The sequence below is a fragment of the Puntigrus tetrazona genome, unplaced genomic scaffold (genome assembly GCF_018831695.1).
Source record: "Puntigrus tetrazona isolate hp1 unplaced genomic scaffold, ASM1883169v1 S000001003, whole genome shotgun sequence".
NCBI classification, from domain to species: Eukaryota; Metazoa; Chordata; class Actinopteri; order Cypriniformes; family Cyprinidae; genus Puntigrus; species Puntigrus tetrazona.
Window position 1 is genome coordinate 38,647 of NW_025048598.1, and position 8,590 is coordinate 47,236.

The 8,590-nt window shown below is 38.9% G+C and overlaps 5 non-coding genes and 6 pseudogenes across 5 annotated transcripts; all 11 read left to right on the top strand.

The window, feature by feature from the left end:
• The first annotated feature begins 146 nt into the window (after positions 1-146).
• On the top strand, positions 147-268 carry LOC122340317 (annotated as a pseudogene).
• A 684-nt stretch (positions 269-952) lies between these two features.
• On the top strand, positions 953-1,073 carry LOC122340320 (annotated as a pseudogene).
• Positions 1,074-4,596: 3,523 nt separating this feature from the next.
• On the top strand, positions 4,597-4,717 carry LOC122340316 (annotated as a pseudogene).
• A 270-nt stretch (positions 4,718-4,987) lies between these two features.
• Positions 4,988-5,106, top strand: LOC122340347. Its single transcript, XR_006250212.1, has one exon. It is a non-coding gene; the product is annotated as a 5S ribosomal RNA (ribosomal RNA).
• A 273-nt stretch (positions 5,107-5,379) lies between these two features.
• On the top strand, positions 5,380-5,498 carry LOC122340348. Its single transcript, XR_006250213.1, has one exon. It is a non-coding gene; the product is annotated as a 5S ribosomal RNA (ribosomal RNA).
• A 273-nt stretch (positions 5,499-5,771) lies between these two features.
• On the top strand, positions 5,772-5,890 carry LOC122340349. Its single transcript, XR_006250214.1, has one exon. It is a non-coding gene; the product is annotated as a 5S ribosomal RNA (ribosomal RNA).
• A 278-nt stretch (positions 5,891-6,168) lies between these two features.
• On the top strand, positions 6,169-6,286 carry LOC122340296 (annotated as a pseudogene).
• A 273-nt stretch (positions 6,287-6,559) lies between these two features.
• On the top strand, positions 6,560-6,678 carry LOC122340350. Its single transcript, XR_006250215.1, has one exon. It is a non-coding gene; the product is annotated as a 5S ribosomal RNA (ribosomal RNA).
• Positions 6,679-6,952: 274 nt separating this feature from the next.
• LOC122340351 lies at positions 6,953-7,071 on the top strand. Its single transcript, XR_006250216.1, has one exon. It is a non-coding gene; the product is annotated as a 5S ribosomal RNA (ribosomal RNA).
• A 277-nt stretch (positions 7,072-7,348) lies between these two features.
• On the top strand, positions 7,349-7,467 carry LOC122340358 (annotated as a pseudogene).
• A 276-nt stretch (positions 7,468-7,743) lies between these two features.
• Positions 7,744-7,862, top strand: LOC122340308 (annotated as a pseudogene).
• The last annotated feature ends 728 nt before the right edge of the window (positions 7,863-8,590 follow it).

The following is an 8,590-nucleotide window of genomic DNA, read 5'->3' on the forward strand; positions in this document are numbered from 1 at the left end:
TGTTTTTAACTACTTAACTAATGCTCTTATCTTTAATGTAGCTCATTTTGGAAGTATTTTTTTGTATTTCATTCATTACTTATCTAGTATAATGGCACTTAGTGTGCCTCACCTTAAAATAGGGGCTTTTTGCAGCTTTAAAGATTACCGAAGGCCATACCACCCTGTTCACGCCTGATCTCGTCTGATCTCAGAAGCTAAGCAGAGTTGGAGGCCCTAGTTAGTACTTGGATGGGAGACTGCCTAGGAATGCCAGGTGCTGTAAGTTTTGAGTTTTTCACTACTTATCTAATACACTGGCCCTTAGTGTGGCCAAAGTTTGACCAGCTCTTTGATTTCCTTTACTGCTTATTTAATTCAAGTGCCTTTAAAGTAGCTGTTCTTTTAAACAGAGTTTGACTCTTTTTAACTAATTAACTAATGCTCTTATCTTTAATGTAGCTCATTTTTGAAGTATTTTTTTTTGTATTTCATTCATTACTTATCTGAGTATAATGGCACAGAGTGTGCCTCACCTTAAAATAGGGGCTTTTGCAGCAGCTTTGCCACACTTACGGCCATACCACCCTATTCCACGCCTGATCTCGTCTGATCTCAGAAGCCCCCAAGCAGAGTTAGAGCCCTGAATTAGTACTTGGATTGGAGACTGCCTAGGAATACCAGGTGCTGTAAGTTTTGAAGATTTTTCACTAACTTATCTAATACACTTTGGCCCTTAGTGTGGCCAAAGTTTGACCAGCTCTTTGCTTTCCCTTACTGCTTATTTAATTCAATTGCCTTTAAAGTAGCTGTTCTTTAAACAGAGTTTGACTGTTTTTAACTACTTAACTAATGCTCTTATCTTTAATGTAGCTCATTTTGAAGTATTTTTGTATTTCATTCATTACTTATCTAGTATAATGGCACTTAGTGTGCCCCTCACCTTAAAAATAGGGGCTTTTGCAGCAGCTTTGCTTACTGACCATCCCACCCTGTTCACGCCCTGATCTTGTCTGATCTCAGAAGCTAAGCAGAGTTGAGCCTAGTTAGTACTTGGATGGGAGACTGCCTAGGAATACCAGGTGCTGTAAGTTTTTAGTTTTCACTACTTATCTAATACACTGGCCCACTTAGTGGCCAAAGTTTGACCAGCTCTTTGCTTTCCCTTACCTTATTTAATTCAATTGCCTTTAAAGTAGCTGTTGTTCTTTAAACAGAAGAGTTTGACTGTTTTTAACCCTACTTAACTAATGCTCTTATCTTTAATGTAGCTCATTTTTGAAGTATTTTTTTGTATTTCATTCATTACTTATCTGAGTATAATGGCACTTAGTGTGCCCTCACATTAAATAAGGGGCTTTTGCAGCAGCTTTTGCAAACATGGCCATACCACCCTGTTCACGCTACAGTCGTCTGATCTCAGAAGCTAAAACTTGAGTTAGACTGAATTAGTACTTGGACCTGGGGAGACTGCCTAAGGAATACCAGGTGCTTTCTGTAAGTTTTTGAGTTTTTCTACTTATCTAATACACACTGGCCCTTGAGTGTGGCCAAAGTTTGACCAGCTCTTTGCTTTTTCCCTTTACTGCTAGCCCAATTCAATTGCCTTTAAGTAGCTGTTCTTTAAACAGAGTTTGATTTTATTTTAACTACTTAACTAATGCTCTTATCTTTAATGTAGCTCATTTTGAAGTATTTTTTGTATTTCATTCATTACTTATCTAGTATAATGGCACTTAGTGTGCCTCACCTTAAAATAGGAGCTTTTTGCAGCAGCTTTCCAGCCCCTACTGCGATACCACCCTGTTCACGCCTGTTCTAAAGTCAGATCATAAGAAGCTAAGCAGAGTTGAGCCCCTGGATTAGCAGGTACTTGGAAGGGGAGACTACCTAGGAATACTAGGTGCTTGTAAGTTTTGAGTTTTTCACTACTTATCCTAATACACTGGCCCTTAGTGTTGGCCAAAGGTTTGACCAACTCTTTGCTTTCGCTTACTGTATTTAATTAAATTGCCTTTAAAGTAGCTATTCTTTAAGCAGAGTTTGACTGTTTTTAACTACTTAACTAATGCTCTTATCTTTAATGTAGCTCATTTTGAGAGTATTTTTTTTGTATTTCATTCATTACTTATCTAGTATAATGGCACTTAGTGTGCACCTCACTGCCTTAAAATAGGGGCTTTTTGCAGCGGCTTTCGCTTTGCAGGCCATACTGCCCTGTTCACGCCCTGATCTCGTCTGATCTCCCAGAAGCTAAAAGCAGAGTTGGGGCCTAGTTAGTACTTGGATGGGGAACTTTGCCCTGGGAATACCAGGTGCTGTAAGTTTTTGAGTTTTTCACTACTTATCTAATACACACTGGCCCTTAGTGTGGCCAAAGTTTGACCAGCTGTTTGCTTTCCCTTACTGCTTATTTAATTCAATTGCCTTTAAAGTAGCTGTTCTTTAAATAGAGTTTGACTGTTTTTAACTACTTAGCAATGCTCTTATCTTTAATGTAGCTCATTTTGGAAGTATTTTTGTATTTCATTCATTACTTATCTAGTATAATGGCACTTAGTGTGCCTCACCTTAAAATAGGAGACTTTTGCAGCAACTTTTTCGCTTACGTTATGACCTGTTCCGCTGATCACGTCAAGTCTCAAGCTAAACAGAGTTAGGCTATAGTTAGTATATGGATGGGAGACTGCCTAGGAATACCAGGTGCTGTAAGTTTTGGAGTTTTCACTACTTATCTAATACGCACTGGCCCTTGGTGTGGCCAAAGTTTGACCAACTCTTTGCTTTCCCTTACTGCTTATTTAATTCAAGTGCCTTTAAAGTAGCTGTTCTTTCAATGAGAGTTTGACTGTTTTAACTGCTTAACTAATGCTCTGTATCTTTAATGTAACTCATTTTGAAGTATTTTTGTATTTCATTCATTACTTATCTGAGTATAGAGGCACTTAGTGTGCTTCACCTTAAAATAAGAGGGCTTTTGCAGCAGCTTTAGCGTCTGACCATACCACCTGTTCACGCCTGATCTCGTCTGATCTCAGAAGCTAAGCAGAGGTTGGAGGCCTAGTTAGTACTTGGATGGGGAACTGCCTGAGAATACTACCAGGTGCTGTAAAAGTTTTCAGTTTTTCACTACTTATCTAATACACTGTGGCCTTGGTGTGGCCAAAGTTTATTCCAACTCTTTGCTTTGCCTTACCAACTTTATTTAATTCAAGTACCTTTAAAGTAGCTGTTCTTTAAACAGAGGTTTGACTGTTTTTAACTACTTAACTAATGCTCTTATCTTTAATGTAGCTCATTTTGGAAGTATTTTTTTGTATTTCATTTCATTACTTATCTAGTATAATGGCACTTGAGTGTTACTTCACCTTAAAATAGGGGCTTTTTACGGCAGCTTTAAGCTTCACAGCCATCCCACCTGTTCCACGTACAGATCTAGTCAGTCTCTCAGAAGCCTTAGCAGAGTTGGGCCTAGTTAGTACTTGGATGGGAGACTGCCTAGGAATACCAGGTGCTGTAAGTTTTGAGGTTTTTCACTACTTATCTAATACACTGTGCCTTAGTGTGGCCAAAGAAGTTTGACCAGCTCAACACTTTCCCTTACTGTATTTAATTCAATTGCCTTTAAAGTAGCTGTTCTTTAAGCAGGGATTTGACTGTTTTTAACTTCTTAACTAATGCTCTTATCTTTAATGTAGCTCATTTTTGGAAGTATTTTTTTGTATTTCATTCATTACTTATCTAGTATAATGGCACATAGTGTGCCTCACCTTAAAAATGAGGCTTTGGCAGCAGCTTTGCGCTTCACGCCCATCCCACCCTGTTCCACGCCTGATCTTTCGTCTGATCTCAGAAGCTAAGCAGAGTTAGGCCTAGATTGGTATTGCCCGGATGGGAAATTTGCCTAGGAATACCAGGTGCTGTAAGTTTTTGAGTTTTTCACTACTTATCTAATACACTGGCCCTTGGTGGCCAAAAAGTTTGACCAACTCTTTACTTTCCCACTTACTGCTTATTTAATTCAAGTGCCTTTAAAGTGGCTGTTCTTTAAACAGAGTTTGACTGTTTTTAACTTCTTAACTAATGCTCTTATCTTTAATGTAACTCAATTTGAAGTATTTTTTTGTATTTCATTCATTTACTTATCTAGTATAATGGCACTTAGTGTGCCTCACCTTAAAATAAGGAGGCTTTTGCAGCAACTTCGCTTCACGAGCCATCCCACCTGTTCACGCCAGTCTCGTCTGATCTCAAGCTAAGCAGAGTTGGGCCACAAATTAGTACTTGGATGGGAAGCTGCCTAGGAATACCAGGTGCTGTAAGTTTTGAGTTTTTCACTGCTTATCTATACACTGGCCCATGGTGTGGCCAAAGTTTGACCAGCTCTTTGCTTTCCCTTACTGCTTATTTGAATTCAGTTGCCTTTTTAAAGTATCTGTACTTTAAACAGAGAGTTTGACTGTTTTTAACTTACTACTTAACTAATGCTCTCTTATCTTTAATGTAGCTCATTTTGAAAATTATTTTTTTTTGTATTTCATTCATTACTTATCTAATAAAATGACATGAAGTGAGCCTCACCTTAAAAATAGGGGGCTTTTTGCGGCAGCTTTGCTTAACTGCTGCCATACCACCACCTGTTCACGCCTGATCTTGTCTGATCTCAGAAGCTAAGCAGAGTTGGGCCTAGTTAGTACTTGGATGGGAGACTGCCTAGGAATACCAGGTGCTGTAAGTTTTTGAGTTTTTCACTACTTATCTAATACACTGGCCCTTAGTGGCCAAAGTTTGACCAGCTCTTTGCTTTCCCTTACTGCTTATTTAATTCAATTGCCTTTAAAGTAGCTGTTCTTTAAACAGAGTTTGACTGTTTTTAACTACTTAACTAATGCTCTTATCTTTAATGTAGCTCATTTTGAAGTATTTTTGTATTTCATTCATTACTTATCTAGTATAATGGCACTTAGTGTGCCTCACCTTAAAATAGGGGCTTTTTGCAGCAGCTTTAGCTTACGGCCATACCACCCTGTTCACGCCTGATCTCGTCTGATCTCAGAAGCTAAGCAGAGTTGGGCCTAGTTAGTACTTGGATGGGAGACTGCCTAGGAATACCAGGTGCTGTAAGTTTTGAGTTTTTCACTACTTATCTAATACACTGGCCCTTAGTGTGGCCAAAGTTTGACCAGCTCTTTGCTTTCCCTTACTGCTTATTTAATTCAATTGCCTTTAAAGTAGCTGTTCTTTAAACAGAGTTTGACTGTTTTTAACTACTTAACTAATGCTCTTATCTTTAATGTAGCTCATTTTGAAGTATTTTTTGTATTTCATTCATTACTTATCTAGTATAATGGCACTTAGTGTGCCTCACCTTAAAATAGGGGCTTTTTGCAGCAGCTTTAAGCTTACGGCCATACCACCCTGTTCACGCCTGATCTCGTCTGATCTCAGAAGCTAAGCAGAGTTGGGCCTAGTTAGTACTTGGATGGGAGACTGCCTAGGAATACCAGGTGCTGTAAGTTTTTGAGTTTTTCACTACTTATCTAATACACTGGCCCTTAGTGTGGCCAAAGTTTGACCAGCTCTTTGCTTTCCCTTACTGCTTATTTAATTCAATTGCCTTTAAAGTAGCTGTTCTTTAAACAGAGTTTGACTGTTTTTAACTACTTAACTAATGCTCTTATCTTTAATGTAGCTCATTTTGAAGTATTTTTGTATTTCATTCATTACTTATCTAGTATAATGGCACTTAGTGTGCCTCACCTTAAAATAGGGGCTTTTTGCAGCAGCTTTTAGCTTACGGCCATACCACCCTGTTCACGCCTGATCTCGTCTGATCTCAGAAGCTAAGCAGAGTTGGGCCTAGTTAGTACTTGGATGGGAGACTGCCTAGGAATACCAGGTGCTGTAAGTTTTTGAGTTTTTTCACTACTTATCTAATACACTGGCCCTTAGTGTGGCCAAAGTTTGACCAGCTCTTTGCTTTCCCTTACTGCTTATTTAATTCAATTGCCTTTAAAGTAGCTGTTCTTTAAACAGAGTTTGACTGTTTTTAACTACTTAACTAATGCTCTTATCTTTAATGTAGCTCATTTTGAAGTATTTTTTTTTGTATTTCATTCATTACTTATCTAGTATAATGGCACTTAGTGTGCCTCACCTTAAAATAGGGGGCTTTTTGCAGCAGCTTTCGCTTACGGCCATACCACCTGTTCACGCCTGATCTCGTCTGATCTCAGAAGCTAAGCAGAGTTGGGCCTAGTTAGTACTTGGATGGGAGACTGCCTAGGAATACCAGGTGCTGTAAGTTTTGAGTTTTTCACTACTTATCTATTACACTGGCCCTTAGTGTGGCCCAAAGTTTGACCAGCTCTTTGCTTCCCTTACAGCTTATTTAATTCAATTGCCTTTAAAGTAGCTGTTCTTTAAAAATAGTTTGACTGTTTTTAACTACTTAACTAATGCTCTTATCTTTAATGTAGCTCATTTTGAAGTATTTTTTTGTATTTCATTCATTACTTATCTAGTATAATGGCACTTAGTGTGCCTCACCTTAAAATAGGGGCTTTTGCAGCAGCTTTAAGCTTACGGCCATACCACCCTGTTCACGCCTGATCTCGTCTGATCTCAGAAGCTAAGCAGAGTTGGGCCTAGTTAGTACTTGGATGGGAGACTGCCTAGGAATACCAGGTGCTGTAAGTTTTTTGAGTTTTTCACTACTTATCTAATACACTGGCCCTTAGTGTGGCCAAAGTTTGACCAGCTCTTTGCTTTCCCTTACTGCTTATTTAATTCAATTGCCTTTAAAGTAGCTGTTCTTTAAACAGAGTTTGACTGTTTTTAACTACTTAACTAATGCTCTTATCTTTAATGTAGCTCATTTTGAAGTATTTTTTGTATTTCATTCATTACTTATCTAGTATAATGGCACTTAGTGTGCCTCACATTAAAATAGGGGGCTTTTTGCAGCTTTAGCGTTTACGGCCATACCACCCTGTTCACGCCTGATCTCGTCTGATCTCAGAAGCTAAGCAGAGTTGGGCCTAGTTAGTACTTGGATGGGAGACTGCCTAGGAATACCAGGTGCTGTAAGTTTTTGAGTTTTTTCACTACTTATCTAATACACTGGCCCTTAGTGTGGCCAAAGTTTGACCAGCTCTTTGCTTTCCCTTACTGCTTATTTAATTCAATTGCCTTTAAAGTAGCTGTTCTTTAAACAGAGTTTGACTGTTTTTAACTACTTAACTAATGCTCTTATCTTTAATGTAGCTCATTTTGAAGTATTTTTTTTGTATTTCATTCATTACTTATCTAGTATAATGGCACTTAGTGTGCCTCACATTAAAATAGGGGGCTTTTTGCAGCAGCTTTTGCTTACGGACATACCACCCTGTTCACGCCTGATCTCGTCTGATCTCAGAAGCTAAGCAGAGTTGGGCCTAGTTAGTACTTGGATGGGAGACTGCCTAGGAATACCAGGTGCTGTAAGTTTTTTTGAGTTTTTCACTACTTATCTAATACACAGGCCCTTAGTGTGGCCAAAGTTTGACCAGCTCTTTGCTTTCCCTTACTGCTTATTTAATTCAATTGCCTTTAAAGTAGCTGTTCTTTAAACAGAGTTTGACTGTTTTTAACTACTTAACTAATGCTCTTATCTTTAATGTAGCTCATTTTGAAGTATTTTTTTGTATTTCATTCATTACTTATCTAGTATAATGGCACTTAGTGTGCCTCACCTTAAAATAGGGGCTTTTTGCAGCAGCTTTAGCTTCTGGCCATCCCACCCTGTTCACGCCTGATCTTGTCTGATCTCAGAAGCAAAGCAGAGTTGGGCCTAGTTAGTACTTGGATAGGAGACTGCCTAGGAATACCAGGTGCTGTAAGTTTTTGAGTTTTTCACTACTTATCTAATACACTGGCCCTTAGTGTGGCCAAAGTTTGACCAGCTCTTTGCTTTCCCTTACTGCTTATTTAATTCAATTGCCTTTAAAGTAGCTGTTCTTTAAACAGAGTTTGACTGTTTTTAACTACTTAACTAATGCTCTTATCTTTAATGTAGCTCATTTTGAAGTATTTTTTTGTATTTCATTCATTACTTATCTAGTATAATGGCACTTAGTGTGCCTCACCTTAAAATAGGGCTTTTGCAGCAGCTTTAGCTTACGGACATACCACCCTGTTGGCGCTAGAGAGCACACAGGAAGTTGTTGGCTGCAGTAGGAGAGGAAGGAAGGCTCTCCTCCATTTTGTGTTAATTTTTGTCTTTGTATTTTGCTTTTTCTTTAGTTAAAGTTAGTTTTTTGTTTGTTTTTTCAGTTATAAAACCACCCAACAGCAGCATTTTTGCTTGCTGGAGGGTGGTTACACATGCTTTATTTTCTCTTTTCTCCTTTTTTTCAATGGGCGGATTAACGGCAAAGCGACACTGGACTGGCACGAGGAACAAGCATGGCAAGCGACTCTGGACTGGCACGAGGAAGAAGCATGGGAAAGCGATATTGGACTGGCACGAGGAACAAGCATGGCAAGCGACACTGGACTGTACGAGGAAGAGGCCACGGCAAGCGACACTGGACTGGATGGCGAGACCACGTATGACAAAGCGACACTGGTC